The sequence below is a fragment of the Lagopus muta genome, chromosome 4, assembly GCF_023343835.1.
Source record: "Lagopus muta isolate bLagMut1 chromosome 4, bLagMut1 primary, whole genome shotgun sequence".
NCBI classification, from domain to species: domain Eukaryota; kingdom Metazoa; phylum Chordata; class Aves; order Galliformes; family Phasianidae; genus Lagopus; species Lagopus muta.
This window is the reverse complement of record NC_064436.1, coordinates 63973447-63999075: the sequence shown is the minus strand read 5'-3', so window position 1 is coordinate 63999075 and position 25629 is coordinate 63973447. Positions and strand designations below refer to the sequence as shown.

The 25629-nt window shown below is 42.4% G+C and overlaps 1 long non-coding RNA gene across 1 annotated transcript; it reads left to right on the top strand.

Moving 5' to 3' along the window:
* The first annotated feature begins 8217 nt into the window (after positions 1-8217).
* Positions 8218-9557, top strand: LOC125692236 (uncharacterized). The gene is made up of 3 exons (XR_007376534.1): positions 8218-8359; positions 8437-8608; positions 8904-9557. It is a non-coding gene; the product is annotated as an uncharacterized LOC125692236 (long non-coding RNA).
* Positions 9558-25629: the final 16072 nt, after the last annotated feature.

Below are 25629 nucleotides of genomic sequence, written 5' to 3'. Positions count from 1 at the left end.
TTTGTGGCTGTAGCAGAGGCACCTCTCAGTCAGGCACAAGGTCTGCACGAAGCCTCCTGTATCCACATCATGCCAGGATTGAGACAAGGCCTTGAAAAATGATGCAGCCAGCATGAAGACAGCAGGGGGAGGCTTCTGAAGACCATTCTGGAAAGCTGAAAACAGGAAATGTTTAATCAATCTCTGAGAGAGAGAGGGAAAAAAAAAAAAAAGAACTTAAAAATATCTCTGTGCAGCCAGGATGTTTGTGAAATCCTTGCTCCGTTTATTATGATGCTGAGTTTCAGCTGGCTGTTTTATTAAAGACAGCTGGGACACATTACTTGCGCATTAACACTGAGCCAGTTTTCATTTTAAAACTTACCCGTTGCTGGGAGCTTTCCTTAATGCGTTCCTGCTGCTGCCAGCTCCATAATCCACACCAGCGGTCATGGGGGAAGATCACCTCGCTTTACCATTCTTCTTATTTCCGGACAAAGGCCTCATAAAAGCCAGGCTGGCTGTGCTGGAGCAGGATGGCCTCTCTCCTTGCTGCAGCTCCAAGATGGAGCAAGGCTTGCTGGAGCAAGAGGTCGGCTGTGTATCCGCCAAAAGGACATCTGCTCACAAAGCAAAACCCTTAACACTCATATGCAGCTCTCTCTTAATTGCTTTCCAGGGACATATTAGAGCTTTTTGCAATGTAAACTGTGTTTCAGTACATCACAAATCACTGCATGATGGCTCCAGGGTAGATTGCTGCGGAGGCTGGCAAGCCCCATTGTGAAAGTTGGTGGGGATGAGCTGGTAAAAGTTTGTCCATGCAGTGCATCAAGAGGAATTTCTTGGGGTTTGGTGGTTGCTGTCCCTGTCCTCCAGCACATGTCCTTCAGGAGCTTGATCTTGTCAGAGATCTGGAAAATAACTGCAATCCTTCATCCAGAATCTGCTCTCTATAGAAATATTCAGGTGTGAATGAAAGGAAGTGAGTGTGTCTCTTATGCTCTCACCCTATAGTCTAGGATCATAAAATCAGAATCATACAGTCATCAGTGTTGGAAAAGACCCCTAAGATAATCTAGTCCAAATGTCCAGCTATGACCAATACTGCCCTCTAAACCATGTCCCTAAGTACCATACCTCCGCATTTCTTGAAAACCTCCTGGAATGTTAGCTCCACCAGCACCCTGGGCAGCCTATTCCAATGCATTACCACTCTTTCAGAGAATAAGTTTCTCCTAAATTCCAACCTCAAACTTAAGCCAACCCCACCTTGCTAAACCTCCTTTCAGGGAGTTGTAAAGAATGATGAGGTCTCCCCTGAGCCTCCTCTTCTTCTGACTAAACAGTCTCAGGATGTCAAAGGCCATTTGACCCCTACCTGCTATCCTGATCCCAGCTCTAAACATGGCTATGGATGCTGTCCCAGAGCGCAGATGTAAAATGCTGCTGTGGATTCATGTCCAGATTTTGGGAAGGAGTGAAAGATGTAATGTTTCTGTGTCCACACTGCTGTTTAGGCTGATCTCATAAAGGCGTAACACTTGTGCCATTTCTCAGTGTGTTGTATGTGTGCACGTATGTGTTTATGTAGCAAGCTTCTTTCCTAACTAGTTTTGAACTCATGAGTCAATTTCAACTGCATGTAACAGAAGGGTAGAGATTTCAAACATACTGAGTTCTAACAAGAGTAAATAAGCTTTTGGATAGAGAAGAGTTGCTTTGTTAACACCCTTCCTGACAAACTGCATCAGGACCTCAGGTTTTATCAGACATATAAGAATTCACTCAAGCATGCTCCATTGAATGTTTTAATTGCAGAAGACATTTCCATTCCTGTTTATGCCTTATTAGATACCAGAGTGATCACACAAAAGGAGAACTGTTATCAGATCTGATGGTATCATCAGTGCTGCAAAACTACTGTTCTTTTCCAAGAAGGAAGGTGGTAAAGATGTCCAGCCTGCTACAGTTCCCTGAAATCCCTCCTTAAAACTCACCTTCATCATGGTTTCTCCAGAGAATTTGATAACTGGTGAGTACTAGCATGCTGACACTGCTTTTTAGTGAGATATTCTGTAATGTCTCATCATCTGCTTTTACTTCCCCCATTGTTTGTACCTCCCTGTTGCCTCTTTAGACTTGGAACACACTTAGATTAGGAACTGTTGGGAGAAGTACTGTCTTTTTTTTTTCTACACCATCTAACACAAAAACCAAATCCAAGTTTAGGGTTCACCTGTGGTAACACTACTGCCTGGAAGTATTCATGCCCCTTGGCTGCTGCTGCTGTCATCAGTAAATCTGGTGCAAATCAGTATACAAGGGTCCTTTGTTGTTTTTGATGCAACCTTTTGGTTATTGCTGCTCATAGTGGATGGCTACTTAGAGTGCTGCAGACAAAGGCAGGTGAGCACTATCCATATGATCTGTTTTGCTAGATCTGCCATTGATGGAGTGACAGAAAACAGCTGCAAACAGCATCCATGGGCCCCATTCCTCTTTGAGAAAAAATAAATTTCCACATTAAAGCATCTTTACACCAACATAACTGCTCCTGAAATTGGTCTTGTCCTGATGAATCAACAAAATTCTCACCTAACCAGAACTAATCCAGTACGGAAGGGGATTTTTGGTCAGATTACATTTATCTGCCCTGTAAAATTTACAACCTAAATCTTTTTACTTTTTAAAATAGTTTCTGTTTTTCTAGTAATTTATGTAGGCGTGAAGCCATCTTATTCTTGAGTATCCATCCTTACTGTCATTCAAGGTAAGCAAGCAGTTCTTAGAGATGCCCAGGAAGGTGGCGTGAAAGAACAGAGATGACCACAAGGAAATATTTTAACCTGAAATATTGCACAAAACCATCTGTAAAAAGGGAATATTTCATAATGAATAAAAAATACCCAGTCTTCCAAGTGGCCCTTGAAATTATTGGCATAATTATAGGTATTCATTCTACACTAGAGGTGTCTCAAGTCCTCAGTGGCACTTGATAGACTCCTTAAACTCATCTCCCATGACAGAAACTGGTGTGAAACCAGAGCCATGACCCAGTGTCAGAGTGGCTACCCAGTGTGTGCCTCAGCACGATTGGGTTGAGCTGACATCGTAACAAAGACAAGAGATTCCTCCCAAGGATTAATTTCAGCAGTGCTGTGGTTGCACATAAGTAAATTTGATGTACTAGCACAGCAGAGGGGGTTAGGTGCCTGGGGAAGCCAGAGGTACTTATCAGAGCCCTCCAAAAATGATGTTTGGAAGATAAACCACTGAGTTCTTGGAAATTATTAAGGATGTTTCTTAAATATTAGGCAAAATACTGTAGGGGAATAAGTCAGAATGGAACTGATATGTGTACAGAGATCCAGAAGGGTATACATTGTGCATCTGCCTGATATTTCCAAAACCTTTCCCCCTCCCTGGTAAAACACATGAATTGGAATTGCTTGTATGTAATTTTGGTTTCACTGGACTGGTCAAAGGAAAAGTCGTTCTCTGGAAAATTCCTGACGGTCTCCAAAGAGCATCACATGAAGCGAGGAAGAAGAGATGGGAGGTGAGCACACAGTCCTCCTAGGGTGTACACTTTCCCTATCAGAGGCTGTTAGAGGAGTGACTTGAGCTTCCATGAAATGTCACCAGTTTTTGGTGAAGCAAAGTGCCACTGGGGCGAAGGAGCCTCTCATATTTGTTTTTGGGTAAAATTTTCCTTTCTTTCTACCTCCTGCTCAAGCAAGTGACAAAGTTGCCCTATGATCTTCAGGCTTTATACAGTGTGATCTTTCACAACACTCCTTCATTTCCTTGCCTTGAGCCACCTCGTCTTCTCGTGCTTCTCCATCATTATGTCGAAATAGTCATCTGAATAAAAGTAAATGTGCTATTTCGTACCACATACTTTGCTCTAGTAGGGAATTAATTACTGGAGTTAAGTATAGGAAAGAGCTCTGCAGTTCATTCATTGCAGTTCTATTTAATGAAGTTGAGGACCATTGGTTCAGACCCTGGGCTCAAGTAAATCTACATAGCTGCACTAAACCAGGTGACGATCTGCCCCATTATTTTTCTTACAGTGCTGCAATTTGCCTGGGACACTTAGTTTAACATTCACATCCTGAGCCTTGCAAAAAGTGCCAGGGGAAATTTATAACCACAAGTTAATTAACCATGAATCAGTTAATATTTGGGCATGTGAAGTGCTATATACATGCAAGGGATTAAGCTGTCAGAAGGAACTTTGGTTTTAAATCTCCCAGGAAAGCCGTCACTTCTGGCAGCCTGCTGGGCTCCAAGTTGATGCTGTGCAGGGTGGCTGCAGGAGCACTGGTTTAGGAGAAAGGTAGTTTTTGCTATTTTCTACAGTTTCTGGTATTCACAACCAAATATTCCCCATCTTGCCTTAAAAACATACCCAAGAAAACAAATACCTTTGATTTGGGATAATTAACATGCAGTTCACTGGGTGAGATGCATACACCTGCACTGTACAGGTCACAGTGATTGTAGTGTGTCGTTCTAGCTCTGCAAGATGGACACCTGTATGGTCCCTGAAGGCCCTGCTGTCTGCAAAGATGCTGGCAGTATCCATGAGCTCTGCAGAGAGAGAGGGATTTAGCAATGAATTTAAGAGCCCATCTGCTCTTGCTTCTCTTCCTGGCTGGTTTTGCTGGAGGATTTATGCTCTAATCAATCCCACATTGCCTTTTTCCTTGACCTGTGCTATAAAGAGTTAGCATACTGACCATCTGCTCCTAGCTAATCTGTTCTGTCGTACCCCAGACCAGACTCAACGAATGCAGGCAGAGGTGGGCATCTGCACATCGAAGCCAGTTTCTCATATCACCTTGTTACTTGGACCACTGTGCTTTCACCAGAACTTTAAAACAGATGCTGAACTGATTGGTCTCCTTGGTTCTCCCTCCATTGTCTGCTTTTAAGGCCCCATCTGGAGTACTATGTCCACAAGAAGGGTGTGGAACTGTTGGAGTGGGTCCAGAGGAGGACCACAAAGATGCTCAGAGAGCTGGAGCACTTCTATGAAGAAAGGTTGAGGAAGTTGGGCTTGTTCAGCCTGGAAAAGAGAAGGCTCTGGGGAGACCCCATTGTGACCTTCCACTGAAGGGACCTGAAGGGAGCTCACAAAAAGAAGGCGGACTGACATTTTACACAGTCTGATAGTGACAAGGCAAAGGAGAATGGCTTTAAACTACAAGAGGGGAAATTTAGGTCAGATGTTAAGAAGAAATTTTTTGCTCAGAGGGTGGTGAGGCCATGGCACAGGCTGCCTGGAGAGCTGCAGGTGCCCCATCCCTGGAGGTGCTCAAGAATGGGTTGGATGGACCCTGGGGGTCAGGCCAGCTTTCCCATGGGCTGCAGGTGACCCACTGGGAACAGGAAGGGATTAAGGGCCGTGGACAGTACTGCCAGTGACTATGCACTACTGTGAACCCAAAGAAACTTATATAACCCTGCACAGCCACCCAAATTGTGAGAACTTGTCAAGCTCAGGGTGCTGATGTGGTTGCTCCCAGCTCCCCAAGGTGGAAACAACCTCATTCACAGAACTTCTTGGAGCCAGGTTTGACATAAGAAACCCACTTTTTTTCCTGCCCACTTGAATCCAATGAGTGCACAGCATCTGCAGAAGTTGTTGAGTAGTAGTGACAGCCTGCATGAAGAAAATGAGCATGAATGGAGCATTAATAAAGCTCTGCTAGAGCCATTTAAAACAGGCACGTTCCCAGAAGCAGGAGCTGATGTTAAGTTGATGGGGTAATATAACTAATGGAAGGGACTGGGCTGAATTTCTCCTCATACCACAGTCCTCTCTAAAATATTTGGAGATTTAATGTCTTTGTAAAGACATATACCATTGTTTAGGGACTCTTGCTATCAGTTTTCTCCACTGGTAAGGTTCACAAACCTTATAACATTTTATGTTCAGATAATATTATAATAATATTAACAATGATTTTCCTTGCTCGGTTACAGTTTGGTTCATAGGTAGGAAAATTCCTCAGATAATGTGGTGACAGCCAAGGTGTCCTCTCACTAGGACAACAACCACATCCCCAGTCTCTTTAAGTGTCATTTTTCCACCTTTTCTGTATGGAATAGCAAGCTATGTTTACTTGCAGACCAAAGAGTGTAGATTCATCTTCCCTTTCCTCTCCAACTAACTACATGAATCACTAACATTGCAGAGGCTGCTTTAAAATGAGCAAGTGTTATTTGCAACACCGTCATTTTAACAAAACCTGCAGAGTTGTTATTGCTCTAGGAGGCTGATTTCTCAGTATTTAGGCTGTTTGCGAACTTGGGCAAAGCAAAGAAAAAACTAGTAAAATGCAAGGCCAGATGTTGTCCTCTGCTTCTGTATGAATAGCACCATTGAAATCTGGGGATTGCTCTTAAAGCAGCATGCTTGCTCCAGAGCATGATGCTGCTTCAAGGCCCCAGCTCTCAACTGTGAAAGAAATAGAGGTGTCAGCCCTTGCGTCTTTGTTACAGAATTGCTTACCAGTGTGCATCTGCAAAATCAGACAGACTGTGGGCAGAACAGGCTGCTATTTACTCTATTTCTCAAAATATTTACTCTGCTGTAACACCTACCAGACCACCTCATTGTGTGCACTTGATGGAAATGTATGTGCTGAACTCTTGACGTGACCATGGTGTGAAAGTTTTCATGTGAGCTGGAGAGCAGCATGCAATGAGGGAGATGGATATCCACTTGGTTTCCCACAAAAGAAAATAGTTATTAATGATTCTGCAAGTTCCCCTCAACACTAATTTCCTGTTTAATTTAGTAGGTGGAGAATGTCAGTGCATTGTAGACTTAAGGGCTCATTTTTTGTCCCTGATTCCAAGTCCCTGAAGAACCAGACCCCTACATCAAGCCTGTGCAATCGGATGCAACCCAGGATGTTTACTTCTTGTTCCAACACGTGGTTTCTAACTTTTTGCCTCCCCTTATTATAAATCTCTTGGCTGCCAAGAGCCTGGAATGTCACCCAACACACACAGGAGCTGATCCTCCATTCCCTTACATTGCATCCATCAGGAGCAGTGTTACTGCGGCAAAGAAAATCACAACCATGAGATTCCACAGCGTGAGATTAGATTTCCTGGAGATGTTCAAGATATGTGAAGACATGGCATTTAGGGACATGGTTTAGTGGGCACGGTGGTGGTGGACTGACAGTTTGACTAGATGATCTTAGAGATCTTCTTTAAGCTTAATGATTCAATGGTTGTATGATTAGAGTCAGATCAGCTCATGACCGCTTATTCTGAAACAAAACCAAACAAAAACAAAGGGAAAAAAAAAGAAGCAATAACAAAAGTTACTGTGTTAGCTCTAGGATGAACACAGCACTTGACTGCTAGAAGGTGCCTCTGTGCTAGGGGTTGGTCTGGCATTTGGGAGGTGGTGCCCTCATCAGTGTGATGGCTGAAGTTGCAGGGAATCCCCGTGAGACACCAACAGGTTGTTAAGGTGGCTTCATCACATTTTTCTGAGACTCATTTGCCTGCACTGTTCTGAGGGCCTAGTTCTGCTCTGACTTGAGCATTTGTTCTGCAGGCAGTGATTTTGCAGGAGCACCATCTGATTCAGATCAGTATAACCCAAATCAGACTGTGGTCTCCTAAAAGAACTCTTTAATTTCTATTACAATCCATCCTCTAGTTTTCAGTCTGTTGGCAGCTCTGAGCATGCACATGTACTTTTGTTACAAGATCTCTGATGACCACAGGGAAAAGGCCCTGGGGAGATACTGGAAATGCATGTGCTGCATGGAAACCATAACTTACCCAGGTGCACAGCTCTTGAGGAGTCTTAGCCTCTGAGAGATTGAAAAACCCTATTTCCTGTGTGGGAGGAGATGGTTTTGTGAATGTTTTCAAGTGGGAGAAGCAACACTTAAAATGTAGACAAGAAATAGGTGTAATTTTCCTGGCATTCCTTTGGATCTAGGTTTTTTGGAGGTGTTCATACAAAACCAAAATGCATCTCTCACAATGAAAATGAAAGCAGTGTGAAGGAGGGAGAGTGATTAATTTAAAAAAAAAATTGTTCCTCTGCTGCTAGTATCATCTGTATCATCTTGTTCATCACCTCCCAGAGCAACAACAGCTGTTTCCTCTGAAGGTAATGAAGTATTTACCTTACCCAAGAACTGCTAAATACCTCTGCCAGTAGCACTACAGTAATCCCAGGCTGAGAAGAACATGAGTTATGTAGTCATTGTTGCAGGTACATACAGAGGAGGCATTTACTGCTCTGTGGCGGAAGCACATGCAGATGGCCAACCTGAATGTTGATTCTCAATGATCTTTTCCTTCCTGACGGTGATCTGCAGTTAAACTAGAGGTAGTATCTCCTGCATCTAGTGGCTCTAACATGGCTTCTGCTCCCATGAATTTGGCTAGTGCCTTTTTGAATTGCAGAATGAATTGGATTGGAAAGGACCTCAAAGACCATCTAGTTCCAGCTCCCCAGATGTAGGCAGCGTTGCTTGCCAACCACTGAATCCAGGCACATCTATGGACACCTAGAGCATCCAGTGTCAAGGTGCCTCTTCCTGTGCTTGAAGCTGCTGTTTTTATGTGGTGCTTAAAGGTGAGCACCCACCTATTTCTGATGGTCTCCATGCCAACCTGAGCTTAGGAGCTTCCTGCACCTTAACTTGTGTCTTGTAACTCAATTGCTGCAGCCACTGGCAGCTGGTGAATCCAGCTGTGAGGGGTCAAAGTCAGTGCTATTTCTTTTCATGCTTTTTCCTCCTAGAATTATCTTTCTCATGATTAACACAGTTAATACTCAATTAAATGTTTAGAAATACATATAGGCGACTGTATTTTGATTATACTAATCCTTTGCTATCTTTTTTCTTCGCTTTTCCAACTTTCCTCAGGCCTTCCCCACAGTTTGAAAAACTGCCATACTGCAAAGCAATGAAGACAGTAGGAAGTATCCTTAAATTGCCTTTTATGTGACTGAAGCATTTATATATGATCAGTCTGTTTGTGGTTTGAATTGGGATTTTACATCTCCTCAGCAGCTCTTTCACAGCTCGTAGAGCAACCTATCGACATTAATGGGCTTAAGTTTACAAAGACTTATGAGATCAGCGAGTATTAGACATGCTTCATGTGTTGCCATCTCACTGAAATGATGAAGTTTCAGCTTTGGAAAGAGCCAAGAAAAGCTCTGTTAAATGCTTTCCCCTTCTTTCGATCTCCATCCAATATTTACCCTGGTTATAGGGAGCTGGTAACTGAGTTATGAAGACTTTGGGCTCAAACCCTGGGCAGAAATGAGACTGGGTAACAATTCCCCTCTCTTTAAAGATCCTGAAAATCTTAGCTTAAATGGTAATGAAAGCAGAGGAATCTCACAGCATCATAAGCCGTGTTACTATTTCTGTTATACCCTGGCATTTCATTTCACGTGCAGTGACATATGCAATACACAGAAATTCCATAATAAATTACTATCAGGTGATATACCTCTGAAAGCAGAACAAACAGCAAGTATGGTGTCAGATGCTTTGAACAGGAAAACACACCAGGAGATGCCAAAGAGAACAAGCTTCTACCACAGGTCTTTTTACTGCTATTTACTCAGCATAGGCTGTGAATAAATAATAAACAGCAGAAAGCTACATGGGATTAAACTCTAGTAATGACAGACATTACAGACAGGATGAACAGGCTGGAATGCCTCCCTTGTCACATGAAGCAGAAGTAATTAAACCTGGCTGGACAAATGCCAACAGAGCATTTTCACAGGGAAACACAATCTGGTTGAAACATAAATACTTCCCTAAGTCACACAGTATCTTTTAGAAACCCTTCCTGGAGAAGAGGTGAAGTCCTTAGAGTTTCAAAATGAACAGAATAATTTTTGTTGTTGCTGTTCATAAATCATATTTTGTTTTGATTTGTTATCATTGGACAATTTCAAGTAAAAAAAATAAATAATTTGACCGACACTGTGTAATCAATCCTAAACACTATTTCTTCCTTTAGAGGAGATTTCTATGCTTACAACATGGTGAAAAAAGAAGGAATTATATTTTAATGTAGCGTGAAGGCAGATGTCAGCTTCTCAGAAGAGATTTATCTCTACTGTCAGTGGTACCCAGATCAGGGAGTGACCTCTGTCTCAAGAGGTTCATTTTCAGGCATAAAAAAGTTAGTGAGTGTAGCAGTTGGTTGAAATCTTTCAGATTTCCAGGTATTGATAACATGTCTCATAGGAATTCTGAATTTCCATCCAAGAAACTCTAGGAAACTGGGCATTTTTACACAGAACTCCTCTCCACTTTTGACACTGGTCAAAATTTCTATGGAGTGTGATTGGAATGGAAGATTGGGATGCACTGACATAAGAAATCAAGTGTAGGCTGTCTTTCACCCAAAATATTCATGAATTCTCTGGAGCAAAATGACTGCATCCCTATGGTGTGTCCAGCATGGAGATCTCTGTCCTTTTGTATATCGTGCAGACACTGGGATGAGTGAGCCAAAGCTGTGTAGGTGTCTTCAGTCCTTCCTGAAATGAGCTTGTAGGGCTAACTCATGAGCACTGTGAGATGGCAGCAGTGTCACCAAACAGAACTTCTTGACTACAGCTTTTAGGATTTCCAGGTGAAGAACATGTCTCAAAGGGCCTTAGTTGTCCTTTGCTGGCACCTCTTACCTATTTTCCTTCTGGACAAATGTGTTTAAGAGGACAGGAAAGGACAATCAGATATCACACTTATCTGTTATCATAGTCTATTAATGTCAAAGTTGTTTTACCTGGTACTCCCTAGTGCATGAACGTATTGCACAGCCAATAGAAAAAGAGGGTCTGCATTGCAAAATGTTTTTTGTTTCTGCAAGGAAGCCAAAATCTTGAGATTTTAGTCAGTTGACTTGAGTGATTTTTTCATTTTTCTCTCAGGAGCTATTGTGACAAAGAACCATCTCCGTCTTGCATAGTTTGGTTTAGGTTTAGGTTTTAGAGTATCTTTATAATTATGTAGATAAATCTGCAGAGAGAGAATCGCCTCATCTATTTTTGTTTAAAGTCAGAGAAGCTTTCTTTGCAGCCCATGTAGGGATAAGCATCTTCAAATATCAATCACTCCAGCTTCTGTAAAGCACTGAAAACAAAAACTGTATAAATGTCTCTTTGGAAGGTATCAAAATGAAGTACGTTAGTGTCTAACCCTAGTTTTCTATGACTTTTAGATTGCAACATTGAAAAAACATTCCCAAGTTAATTGGTTTATTGGAATCATGAAAACCCTTTGTGAAGGAAAACCCTCATCTGCAGTTAAGAGCTGCTTTCAGCAGCTGGGGAGCAAGGAGGTACAGGCACTGCAACTATAGAGCAATATGGATGGTCTGCTCACATGTGATTGCAGAATGCACTTTCTGAGTGAGGCGTTTTTCCATGACCGTGTGTGTGTTCCAAAGGCTCCCATTTCCATCCAGGCATGCAGAGCCCACCAGCTGTGTACTCCACTACAATGTGATGGGTGCAGTATATACGTGACTTGGAAAAAAAGACCCTCAATTTTTTGCTTGCGTTCATTTTTTGAGCCTTAAAGACATCCATTCAGGTCATATGTACAAGCTTGAATCTGTGGGACTCAAGGTCAGAGATGTCTGTCCTTGGACAAAGCTGAGATTCTCTCTTAATCGACTAAGTAAAATAGCTGATATTTAGGAAAAATGCCAGTTGTGACAGAACATAATGAAATGATGAGAATTGGCACCACTACACTGTAATGTGCTGCTTATTCCTGACAGTAATTCTGAAAGACATTTATACATGGAAAGTAGACGAAAAGCCACAATTAGACCATATGGATGAGCGGTTCCTCTGGTGTCACTCAGCAGAGCAGCACCAACTTCTCATTTACTGCAGCGGAGTACATGGAAGGGTTTGGATGCAACCTGGAGGATTTCCATTTTCTATTTTTCTGCAGAATTATCTTTTCCATCACTGTCGAAACCTCCCATTATTGGATTTCTAGGGTAAAATATGTCTATATCTTTGATCTCAACCACAGCCCACATGGTCTATAAAACTTGGAAAGCTGGAGTACTGGCACAGCCTTTCTTCTCTCATCTCAGAACAGAGCAGCCATTCTTCACATATATGTATTTTTAACATTCTTGTCTTGGGAAAGATACAAGGCACCAATGACCCAAATGAAACTATTGGCACAGAGGAAAATATTGTTTATCCATATATATTAGCTTAACACACTCTGAAGAAAAATAAAAACAAGTCAGGAAGCTAAATGGAGTGGAAAGCTCATGTATGAAGGGGAGGTCTGGAAGTCACCCCTCACAACAGGCACTGTGTTATTGCTCAGAGGAGGGCAAGAGCTATAAAGAGAAATAATCACAGCTGTTTGTTTCATCTAGAATGTGAGCTGGGGTTGATTGTCTTTGCTTGGGATGGAATTTTGAGCAAATTCTCTGAAGACAGCAGAGACATGGTGGAGGTGAAGAGGAGAACCGTCTGAAACCATGTCTATCAAATCTGTTTGTATACCACTAAAATTTAGGATTGAAAGACTTTGGGGAATCCAATATTCCAGACCTTGGAAAACTGAAGTAAAAATAAAAAGGGTATATTTCCCATGGAAACAACATTGATGTTGTGCCTGTTCTGTTGTCACAACCCTGGTGATTATATCAACATCAGCATCCAGCTCTCAGAAACATTTATAAGGGTCTTGAGTTTGCAAGGCCTAACCACCTTATTATCAATATTAGTTTATATTCACTTAGTACTTAAGTAAGGGAAGGCAACACAAAGTATCTTCCTATGGGCTGTAAAGGATGGAGTCCCTGGTAAATGGATAATGGTGTCCCAAATTTTCTCAGTAAATCTTTAACATAATTGGTTGTTGAATTACATTTGGTGCCCATTTCAGTGTATGGGATGTGGTTGGGATGAAAGACTGAGATATGTCAACAAAAGTCAGGCAGACAGTGCCTAATACTTGTGCAAAGTCAGATCTTCAAATTTATTCAACTGTATTTTTTCCTGTAGCATAGATGGAGTTTATAAAGATCTGTAATAAACATAGGCCACCTCATGTCTTAGAAACAATTTGGACTATTCAGAGGCAGCCTGGCTCAGAAGTCCTGGTGGGAGTGTGTTGTTGACACATTTCAACCCTTTTAGCATTTTGTAGAATAGGCCATTGAGATCTAAGCAGTGAGCAAGTGTGGTTTGTCTCCTCAGGCTGCTGAGCATCAGAAAAAAATGAGATTCAGTCTAGAAGGGTTACAGAGACGCCAGAAGGCCCCAGTGTTTATTAGTGCGGTTGGTGCCTTTATTTCTTTTGATACCTCGTATGTTTTTGTGGTGGTGGCGAGTGGGGAGGGCTCCTCTCCTGCCTTGTGGGAAGTTCACCCAAGGAGAGGGAGAACAAGGAAAGGGCAAGGGTTCAGCCCTCTACAAGCGAAAAAGCTCTTGTGGGGCACTGAAATTCTGCTTGTGACCGATACAAGCAATACTGGGTTTATCAAATTACAACTGGGTGCAGTTCTTCAAAGGGACCCTCGCAATACGTCACAGCAACAGCACGATCAGCTATGATTTATGAACGTCTTGCAGCTCTTCTGCCAGATGTGCCTGCCCTTTGTTTTCTGCAGGAGTTGGAACCCTTCCATGCTGGAGCTGTCCCACGCAGAAGGAGTGTGCAGAAAAGACAGCTCTTGGAAAGGGAAACAGGGCGCTCTGGGAATGGCAGAGCCCCTGGGTGCAGCTTGGATGTCTCAGCAGCCTTTATGGAGCTGTATCTGCTCTTTACAAACTGTAGATTTCAAAGATGCATAGATGGAATTGTGAAAGACAGTTGTGACTGGGATCTGCAGCGGCTTGCAGGTAGTAGTAAACTTTTGGATACCTGACAGCAAATGCTGTTCCATTTTTTCCACTTGAAAATCAGAAGGGAAATACCTATGATTATTTGGGAGATGTAAAATACTCAAGGCTTGTTGAGTCTGATGGAAAGATTCCTATTTGTATCTTGAGGACAGAAATAAAATTTGAACCTGTGATTCCTGGTAATATTTTTAGGCTGAAAGGATGCACATATGTAATTACCTCTGCGTTCATTCAAAATGCTGGTATAGGTACCCAGTCCATCTCCCTAAGGCATACCAGATACTAACCCTCCCAACCTGGTTGAGAATTTCTCTTCCCAGTCAATGAGGACAGGTGCCTCTCTCAGATGGGCAAATGCTCACATTTCAGACTTCAGTGGTGTCTTCCTCTCTCTCCATAAGCAGTGTAATGGTTCTTACTTTACAAACACTCATTCACAGGGCAACTACAGTTGTTTTACACTTGCAAAAGAAGCAGAATCTGCGTCCACCGTATTCCTCCTGGTTTTGGGGGACAAAATCAAGCTATGGCTGAAAGTTCTTAAAAGTAATCAGACCCTGAAAGGAGAATTGCATATATGACTTCCCAGTCTTCTGGAACTCATTTCTATGAATCACAACTGCTTGCTGAAAAGGTACATAAATAGAAGAAAAAACATATATGGGAGTGTACCTTGAAAAAGCACAGTCTGAAGATTATGTAGTACAGGAGAGGACATGCTTTTGTCATGGGTATTTAATAAACACCAATGGAAATTGACAGTGAGGGCAGGAAAACTTCCACTCCCCTGTGTGTTCCCAGGCTGTAGATGTACAAGATTCTGTCATCACAGATCACAGCCAATGCTGTCTCTAGGCACAAGTGCAAATGATCTGAAATCCCCACTCTTTGTGAGAAAGGCAATGCAGGTATGATAGTAGGAAAAATAACTGGTTTTAGTCAATATTTAATGCTAGCATGCAGTGCTATGAAAGAATTGGAAGTAAATGAGTTTGGAAGCAGCCCAATTCCTATCAGTTGTTGGCCGTTGATTCCTTTCTAAATACAATTTATTGGACAGCTAGGCAACAAAGGAGTCTCACCTGGGACTTTCCACCTTCATGTGCTTGGCTTTCCTTTATGGAAAGGGAAAATGTCGGAAGAGAAAACTGGAAATGTAATTCTCCAGGAACAGCCAGTTTCACCTGGATTACATGTACTTCTTTAAGATAGAGACAGTGACCATATAACCTGCCTCTAGAAATTTATCATCAGCAACAAAGGTTGCAAAATCCACACAGCTATCAAGATTTATTGCTGCAAAGAGAATTTGCAAGTTGTGCAAGAAGATGGACTGTTAGTTGGATGATGCAGACTAGGTTCCTTTCACTGGTCAAAGAGGACTCACCTAATAAGTGAATACACTTTTTACTATATTCAATGTACTTTAGGTACTTTAGTAGTGCTTTTGGCAAGGGCACGTCCTCTGTTCTTGGGGTTATTCAATGTCAGATTTTTATTCTGGAGACTCACAGCACCCTCTAAATAGTGCAAAGAGCAGCAGAAATTACTTCCTTTCCTTTGAGTATTTGAGGAATACAGAGGGCCAAATTCTGACATGTGCTTCCCATGACATGTGAAAGTCATGGAAAATATTGGGCACTAAGCTGTCATTTAGCAGTTCTCAATCCTTGTGGCAGCTCCCCTGACTGACCTCTGGCTGCCCTAAGAGTTCGACAGCCTGATGATAATATAGAGTGTTGTACTCTCTCATCACATAAGCATGCAGCTCAGTGGAAGTGTTGTCTAGGCATGGTGGGAATGAGGATTTGGGGGCTCAGATTGAGCCTCTGTGATAAAGTACAGAGAAATTAGAAATTGAGAAATATTTGTGAAAAGTTTTAAAAATCTTAGAAACAAAGTGATAGAGGTCAAAGTCTTATGAAGTACTCTTAATAAGGTTATCTTTCATTCTTTACGAAAAGCTATTCTTGTATATAAAGAGGCCAGGATAGTATTACAAGTTCGAATTGATCTGTCCCTACATCCCCAGCCACCTAGATCCCAAGGAAATAAAATATTGATTCAGAGAGATACAAGGAAGGGGAATTTCACCCTTGAGTCATAGAGCAGTATGATGGAGCAGACTAGGATTGGGCTGGTAGTGCTTTCCCCAGCCAAAACAGGCTATCAGCAGCAACATGCACAATGTAGGCAACAGTGTATAATGATGAGGTGCCCAGAGGACCCATCTGCTCTAGGAGAGAAATTTTTGATTCCATCTGAGACTGCAAGACTCTTAATTCTTAATTCGGTATCTACGTGCATATGTGCATGTCTATAGGCAGTGTTTGGACACAGATGACAAAAGGTATGGCTAATTCTAAAACATAAACACGTACACACGCACAGAGGGTAAGGCACTGATCTGAGCACTGTATCAGCATTTACTTTGGCGTGTGAATTGCTGTCAGCAATGACAGGGGCTTGAAATAGAGCCAGGATCCCTTTTCTGCAAGAAGTGACATGCTTTGCTGGCCATGGCAGTGGCAGCAGAACAGGTCCTTGCGAGCACAAGCAGCTGCCAGACCCTTGTGTTGCGCCGGCATGGGCTCTGTGCTTCCCACCGAGCAGGAGGGCAAACATCATGCAGCCGCTGCAGATTTCATACTAAATTCATCCTTTGGGCCAAGAGCTGCCAGGAGAAACTTGAAGTGCAATGGGTTGCATGAAAGACTCCTGTCCACTCAGTACAAAGCTACGTATCAGGGCCAGAAGGTGGGGAAAGGGGTGAATTAGTTCAAGATTAGTTGCTTTTTGTCCCTTGAGAAGTAGCTGACATTTCAGACATGAGACACAATAACGGTCGGATCTGACTGTATCGTTTCAGGTGCTGTGCATAGCCAAGTAGTGTTTGTAGGGGCAGACTGAAGTTTTTGGAAGAAATGAATCAAGCTATGCAACATTTCATCCTCCCAAGGCTGGAAACTGTTACGATGCTAATGGCAATGATTAGTGTGTTTACAATCATAGACAGGGTGTTTGTGTCATATCATTTCTTTCCTACCCTGATTTTCTGTTGTGACTCCTTTTCCGCTGCTGCTTGTCATGGTCTGTCACTGCTTGTTGTACCCTGATCTGGCTGATAAATCTCATATATTTGATGGGGCAATTAATGCGTCGGAAGGTCTGGTCTTGCCAGCTCTGGTGCCTTTCTTATGAATCATGCAACATGCAGTGTCTCCTTTGTATCTTCAGCAATGGAAACAGTTATGTGCCAATATTTACATTCATTGAAAAATGCCTAGACTGTCTGGGAAAGATCTTGAAAAACTGACCCAAAGAAATCCAAAGACTTAGAAAAAATTGATATTGAGAAAATTCCAGCTTTTATTTTATTTAACTACTATCATGGACTTTTGAGCTTGACTTACTACTATGGAACAACTGTTAGAAAGCATCCTGAGAGCTCCTTCTTATCCAGATCATGCTTTAAAGATCACTAGAACATATATTATGGAATGCATTGTAGTGATGATGACTTTGGAGCACAAGGCTAAAAAAGGTACATGGGTCAAAAAATCTAGAGCTGTGCCTTTGCAGGCAGCTATATCACAGACTTTGGGGTTTCACCGCGCATCCACTTCTCACCAGCCAGAAAATTTTAGCTTTTTGTTCAACAGTTGCCTTGTACAGTGTAACCTGCTGTCATTCCCTTGAAATGAGATGTTTTCCCAGAATTGATGTAGAAATTCCAGCCACAGAGCAGAGCCAAGCTCCTACCCACACCTTTATCCCACTTCTACAGAGAATAGTGACAACCTCAAACCCTGATGCTATGTGTGGTGCCAATAGTCAATGTCAAGAAATAGGGAATATCTTCCTTTAGTGGCTGATGTCACACTCCCAAGACCAGCATCTCATGTCCCTGACTTACTTCTAAATCCATTAATGGATAAGTTCAGATGCCTACAAAAGAGTCAATAAGTAGTAAAGCAATCTTGGTTTTTTGATATTGAGGATTTCTGTCTGTTTTTGAAGTGCTTTCAGGCTCTAATTGCATTGTTCACATTTATCCAAACCTCCATCCAAATTTATACTGCAAGGAAAAACACTAAAAGCTTTAGGAATGTGATTCAAAGCATGTAACCATAAACCCTTACTAACTTGACGTTGAGCTCAGTGGTCATCTGTATTGACCCAGAAGGCAAATAAAGACTAAGGAATAATAATAATAATAAAAAAAGATAAATATTCTCCTTATGGGACAATGCATCTTTATATTGGCTAGGAATCTTTAGTCAATTCTTCTTGCACCCTCAATAGAGTAAAACTGAAAAACAATCAAGAGAAACAAGCACATTTTAAAAGAAATGAAAGATATGCTTTTTCAAACAACATAGTAATTTGTTCTGATTTCAAAACCACTTGCCTCATTGATTTTTGATCCAAACCACATAAATGCTACATAAAAATGCAGCCTATCTCTATAGGGCATTTAATAATATAAAGTCCTTAGGTCTCTGTCAATACAGAATGTATCAGTGTGCAAGAAAAAAAAAACACACACAAAACCAGAAATAATAAGAATGGTAAAAACGAATAATCTGTATTAGTTGCAGAGATGCTGTTGTGGTCTAAGGCCATGACAGGGAAATCAATGGCTTCTTTGTCCCCAGTGTCAGTGCTTTAAATGTTTTCTAGCTTGTAGGCCACAGAATGCTAGTGCAACCTGTCAGCAGAGTTCAGGATAGGCAAGATGTCCCAGTGCAAGTGTGTTGATGAGCATATGGGAATGTGACAGCCTTTTCTCCTCACAAAGCTCCATTTTTGCACTTGCAACCAGGAATTCTTTGGGGTCTGGAGTACTGTATTCCATTAAAGCAATCTTATCAGAGGAAAAAAAGAGCTCTTTGTGACTGAACACTCAGAAAGTGTATCAAGGCGTTTCTTCACTGCAATCCTTTTGGAATGGTGCAGGGGAATCAGACCCGGTCCTGGAGAAGCAGATGCACCAGATGACCCCTCCAGCTCCCTTGGAGCCCTGTTGTATATGGATGCTAAAGTCCATCAACCTCAGGGTCATCTTTGATCTCCAGCTTGCTTTTGTTTTCAATTTTCTTTACATCATAAAACTCCGTAGCATCCAACATGCTGCTGACCTTGTTGTTTTGGGAGCACACCAAGTCATTTGTTTAGAACATACAGTTATACCAGATGGCTATATGTGATATTCATTTATCATAATCATTTTGGGTGGACTGAAATTTCAAGTATGTGACAGGTTCTTGGGAATGATATTTCATGATATTTCAATATTCCTATCCTTGATACTCCTGTGTTGAAATATCTTTGAATTAACTCTGAGAACTAATTTATATTAAGTGTGTGCTATAAATGTGTATTCTGAGATTACAGCTTTACTTTCCTTTCTATCTTGTTGACTCTGTGCAGATGTGCACAGGATATATAAATATTCCTCTTGCACTGGAATTTGTTTGTCCAGCTTCACTCTGCCTTTGAAAATTCACTTTTGAATCTTTAGAAGCTCATAACGTGCCACATCTCATAACTTCATTGCATGTTCCTAAAATACGAATCCAAAATGGATTTTGAATTAAATGTTCTCCCTTGGGCACTCTTAAATCATGTAAAAAAATGAAATCAAGAGAAGGAGAATGTTTTAGAACTGAGATTATTTACTTTTTTATTCTTGTTATAAAAGCTCGATCCAAAACTCATTAGAGACAATAAGAGAATACTCCTACCCTTTTGGTGAGTGAGAGACCAACAAATCAAGCACGGAGGCCCTATGTGGAATCATGTCTTACTGTTGACTCTCTTGGGCTTCCTCAGCATGCTTCAGTGAAAGGCCTGGAGATCCTTATCAGCTTCACAAAAACCCGCTGGGTGTTGCTACTATGGCAGGGCTGTCAGTCACTGGGGTGAGCGTCGGGGTGCATCCTGCGGAAGTGTTTACAGGAGCACACCTGGCGCTGAGTAGGTGTGTTTGTTCAAACAGTGCTGGGAAGGATGTTCCCGACTAGAAGCCAAATGCCTCCTGGTTCAATGTGCCGACATGCTGCAGCACCCAGACATTTGCTCTCAGCTCTGCTCCTGCTGCAGGCCTTCTGTGCTGTGCCAAGAGATGAGGCTGCCGTCAGAGGCTGACAAAACTGGCAGGAAGAAGTGTGCTTTCCTTTGAAGCTGAGCTGCTCTGTCCTACTCTGCTCCATCCAAAAGCCTCCTCTTAGGAGGAGTAAATCTTATATGGGACATCAGAGAAGTAGTAACAATAGAAGTGGAGTGTATTAACAGTTGTGTAAGTGCAATTTCAGCAGCCTCAGCTGGGATGCAGTATGACCAGGCACATACAGGTCAAGAACAGGAATGTCTCAACAATTGTCCAGGTGGACAAAATATCAAAAGAACTCAAGAATCATTTTCAGATCATTTTGTGGTGCCTTATTTAGGCTGTAGGACTTTTTTTTTTCTGGTAACACAGTGGAACTGGTGACCTGAAATCTTCAGGTCATATGAACTTATTCTTGAGCTTAAGAAGACAGCTGCTTGAAGATGGAGGCTGACAACACGTTGCCCAACCGCAGCTGAAGGTGACTTTAGGAGCACACATCACATTTGGGGGCTTAGATTGTATATGAACAATAGGAAATTATTGCCCAATGAGGTCTGGGCTCCTCTCTGTGGGACATTAGGCCACTTCAAACACCACATTTAAGATTAAATTTTTATGGAAATGTTTACTTTGGGAAGGGAACAGACAAACAAACAATGGAAAGAATTCAAAGGAGGGAAATTTTGGGGGCTGTAAGCAGTTCACGATCTGCCTGTGCAAGTTGCAGGCAGAGTTGGGCAGAAAGTATATTAATTCTTCCTTAGGAATTGGGAAAAAAGACCTGAAGTAGTGATTATTGTTAAGCACTTTGTACATAATTGGGGCTGGAGGTCTGGAAAACCTGGTTTTTAGCTTGTTGTAAAGCAGCTCATAGAGTTACGTGAAATAGGTGAAAGTGGTCTGATTTGCAGCAGTAAGGCATTTGAGTGAAAAGACCCTTGGAATAGTTTCATTGTAACTGCCTCTAGCAAATTAATAAGGAGCCTGAAAGAAAGATGCAGCATTTTAATCCCCAACTGGAGAAGTCTAAGTGTCAAATCACTGACTGACACTGCAAACGGCTTAGAAAACAGCAGTCGCTCAGGTCAAAGAGAACAAATAACCACGTCTGGAAACTGTCTCGGTGCCACTCATCTCGGTAGGAAATGCTGCAAAAGCGATGATGAAACAGAGCAGACTACAACTTCTCCCTGGGAGGTGGGGAGCCCAAGGGAACGGTCCTCGACAAATTCACTAAAAACAACCAGACAACTTGTTTTTATTATACAGAATAATATATTATCCTGAAATTAACCTGCACATTCATGCTGGCCAGGTGGCTTACTGTAAGCCTGAGATGGCATGGAATTACAACAACAACAAAAAATACCCTCTATAAACACAGGCATTCAGCTGGGATAATTGATAGATTGTATCACAAAATGTCCAGAGCTTTCTTGACAGCTTGTAGGTTTTCCTCAACAGACACCATAGTGGTTTCACAGTTTACTCTCTGATCATTCTTCAGTGTTATCACATGTAGTCCTCTCCAAGTTACACGATGTTTCCTGTTTACAAAAACAGCAGATCGCTCGAGCAGAAAAGGGCAGGTTGCAACAACTCATTTATTACTGTTGGGTTTTTCTCTCCTCCTGCTAACTACCCCAAAACCAAAAGAAATGTTGGCAAGAGCACGCTCCATATTCACGGCAAGGGATGTAGTTCACTGCCTCTCTTGCTGGCACTGGACTACACTGCCATTTATCCATGCAGAGACAAGTTTTGCTTTACTGCTTGTAAATGCAAATGCATTTCCTGTATTGTTTCCAATTGATGTGGAATTGAAACGAAACCATGTTTTAATTATTTTTCTCTCTGAATGCTGCCTGCAAATTTCACCAAATCACAGTAGATTTAGGTTGTGGTTGGACTCAATGATCTTGAAGATCTTTTCCAACCTGAGCAATTCTGATTCTGTGATTCTATATCTGCTTTTGCAAAAAGCAGTATCATCGTATGCTCTACATAAAACAGTTTGGGCCAGAATATATTTTCTTGCCACTTGGATCTTGCAGAGTGCCACCTTGGCCTCTAATCTGCGAGGCTGGGGATGGTTTGAATTGATGCATAAGTGTCTGTGGACAGAGCCGCAGGTGTAAAGGAGATCCATGTGAGCCTGCACCTCCTGCAGCATGCTACAGGGTCACTGAGGTTTTGTCCCAGCAGCTGTTGCAATGTGGGACTTGAAGCAAGGAGACAACGCGCTGATTCCAGCTCCCATTATTAAATTTGTCATTCAAATACTGTTTAATCTAAGAAAAAAATAGTGAGCTATTACCCTTGAGAAGGAAGGCAGAAGAATGGAGATGCCCTGAATACCAACTCATTTTGCACCTGAGTAGTGTAAGTCACCCACTTCCTCATTCTGCTGCCTCTATAACAAGGCTGTCAAGGCTTCCAGAGATACCAGTACAAGCTGCCTGTTGTCACGAGGCAGGGAAAGTGTTAAACACAAGACACATTTTCTGTGGGTCCTGCCTTATCAGTTCCTGCTGTTAAGTACCACATTGGTAAGGGTCCTCTACGTGTGGGGTAGGAGGTGTTAAGAGGTGTTAACTCCTGGCTAGGTGCTGAGAACTGTGAAAGTTGCTCCTCACTTCCCTTGACATCCCCTATACTCACTCCAGGTTTGGGGCTGGTTTCTGCCGATGGATCTGTCATGGGCAATTGGTGCCCCTTCCATCATCCTGCTGCCTGCTGGCACCCATGGGCTGAGCTCCTGGCTCACATAGTCTGTTTGGAGACACTGTCATGAGAAAGTGCCTTTTCCACATCGCCTTAAGGATTTTCCACAGAAGCACTTGAAAGGGAAAACTGACAATGGCCGTTTCCAAAGGAGGCTTGGCAGCACCTTCCGCACAGCCTTGCAGCCTGTGCCACCCCACCAGTATGGGACAGCCTGGGGCAAGGTCGTCTCAGCTCTGGGTCTGAGCTGTGAATATTTTCCATGAGATTAAAAAAAACAAGAAAAGAAAAAAGCCCTAATTCCAAAAACAATGATCTCCTCAGGCAGTCTTTCCCATCCAGACAGGATCCTGCAGCCCCACAGCCTGGGAGTAGCATGTAGGCAGAGCAGATAGTACCATGCATAGCTAGGATATGGTACATTACGTGGGATTTTCTTGGAGGAGTTTTGAGCCCTTGGAGACCTCAAACTGCTTGATCCTGGGTACTTTGTTCATAATCAAAAGCCCTTTGTGATTGTGTTGTCCTCGTCCCAAGATGACCCAGCTGCTGTCCCCACTCCAGGACGCCCATTATTCCCCATTATTCATACAGCTTCCTGTTGAATGCTATGGAGTTTGAACTGGCAGATGGAGAATGCATGGACAGGAGAGACCCCCTTGCTCCTTCCTTCCCTTGATCCTCTTGGATCTGCTGGCACATTGTGTCTCAGGGGAGTGCATGTTTCTTAGTGCACTGGCCTGTGACTATACAGCTGTCTCTGTGAAGCTGGGCACACCAAAACCCAAAAACCAGCCCCCTCTGACTGCCTTTTAGAGAGTTGGCATGGGGGCTCTGCTGGCTGGCCTCCTTTCACTGGCAAAGCCATCTGCTTTCACAGCCAGTCTGTTAGCATTAGAATAAAGGAGAAGGGGGAAATACAGTTCTTCTGGTGCCAAACTGGAAGGAAAACTCTACAGAGGACAGGAGGAAATGAGGCCATAATGCACAAAGGGACCCAAAGGCAATGGGAACTGGGGCATTTCTGTGGATTCAGCCTTAAACAATTCACAGGGTCACAAAACAGAACTTGGACCTGTAGACCTAGTCTGCGTGTTTTTTCTCCACCTCTGCATTTTGAGAGGAGTTGGGCTAGATAACCTATAAAAGTTCCTTCCAACTCAAATGATTCTATGATTCTATCACTGTACAGCAAACTTTTCCATTTTGGATTTAGAAGCTCTCCTGTAGAGATGCTGCCCCATATTCTTCCAGTGGGACTTGACGTGGCAGCAGTAAGACTGGGATGCTGCGAACAGAAGCAGCCCTGCCTGGGAGACTACAGCAATGACAGAGGAGTTGACAAGAAAATTGCATGCTTTAACAAGAACAAGAGTGGTTTATTTTGTGCTGCTGAAGCAATCTCTCCTGGCAGAGCACATCAGCCATCTCCGGCTGATAGATGGTGGCAATTAGCAGTGTTCGCAGAAGGGCAATATTCCCCAAAACTTTATTTGTATAACCTTTACACAGGGAGCAGGAGTGCTAAGAGCCAAGACTGCATTTTTTAGCTTGAGCCAGCCCTTTCTCTTTCATATTGTGCGAGGAGGAAAATATATAGATTACCCTGGAGAGAAGGAAACAAGGCCTGTGTGAGCACACAGCTCCTCCTGTGTTTTGGAGAGACTGGCATTGCTATGGCTGGTTACAGTGAAATGCTATGGCTGAGCTGTTGCAGGTGCCACAGATCTGTCACATCTCACATGGTGAAAATGGTGAAACAGGATTATTTCAGTGTGAGCTGGACATTAGGCAAGTCATCCAAGCTACTTGTTCAGGACCCCTTTGAAAACAGTGGCAAGAATTATAGAGCCATTAAGGTTGGAAAAGACTCCCATGATCATCTGGCCCAACCATCAACCCATCCCCACTAAACCATGTCCCTCAGTTCTACATATTTCTTGAAAACCTCCAGGGAGACACCCATGTCCAGAAGGATACTCCTTAGCATCTAAATGGATCTGGAGATGCATGGGCAAACAATGTATTTGTATCCTTATCTCATTGTACATTTGTATGTCTCATTTGTGTGTTGAATTTCTCCCTTAGCAAACAAACTCCCTCCAAAGCCACCTGAGAAAGCAAAGCAGTTGCCTACAGAAGGCAGAATAACCACTCTAATTTTGAGGGAACAGCCCCATGCTGCAGCTATTGCTCATGGATTGAAATTAAAGGGTTTCACAAGTGAGTTTTTTGCCAACGAAATGCTGTGGCATTTAATGAGAAAATGGATATCTTTAGAGTTTATCTAGAACTATCCTCCATCACTCAGTTTTTTTGGAGAAATTCAAAGTAGGTTTGTGATAAGTTGCAAAGGCAGATAATTGACTTATCCTTTAGGTTTGGAAGGTGCTGAGCAAATTGTTTTTCTCTATTTTTCTCTTCCTCAGAATTAAATTAATTTCACTGTTTTAGAAGTTTGCAGCACCAGAACCATCAACATTTTCAGACTGCATTGCTGTTAGCCATGGCTGTTTAGGTGCTTTCCAACAGACTGATTTTTGCCTATGGAAAAAACCACGGTGGGAGATAATGCTGTAGCTGCAGGAAGCAATGCCAGTGAATCTTGTTTTGGGGAATGCATAGATTCAATTACAGATTAGAAATTGTTTGTGGATTGCTACTGTGGAATATATAGCAATATAATGCAACAATCAAAATTATATGTGCTTAGCACATCACAAGGCAATCAGTTTGCTCAGCAAATCTGCACAAAGGACCATTTTCCAGCTGGGCACTGTATCCAGGTGCCCTTTTTCCAATGGTTGCAAACTTCTGGTTGCAGCTCCAACTCTATCCCTGTCCTGCGGAAAGCCTGGTTCTCGTGGAGCTGCAGAGAAGCTGAGGTGTTTCTTGT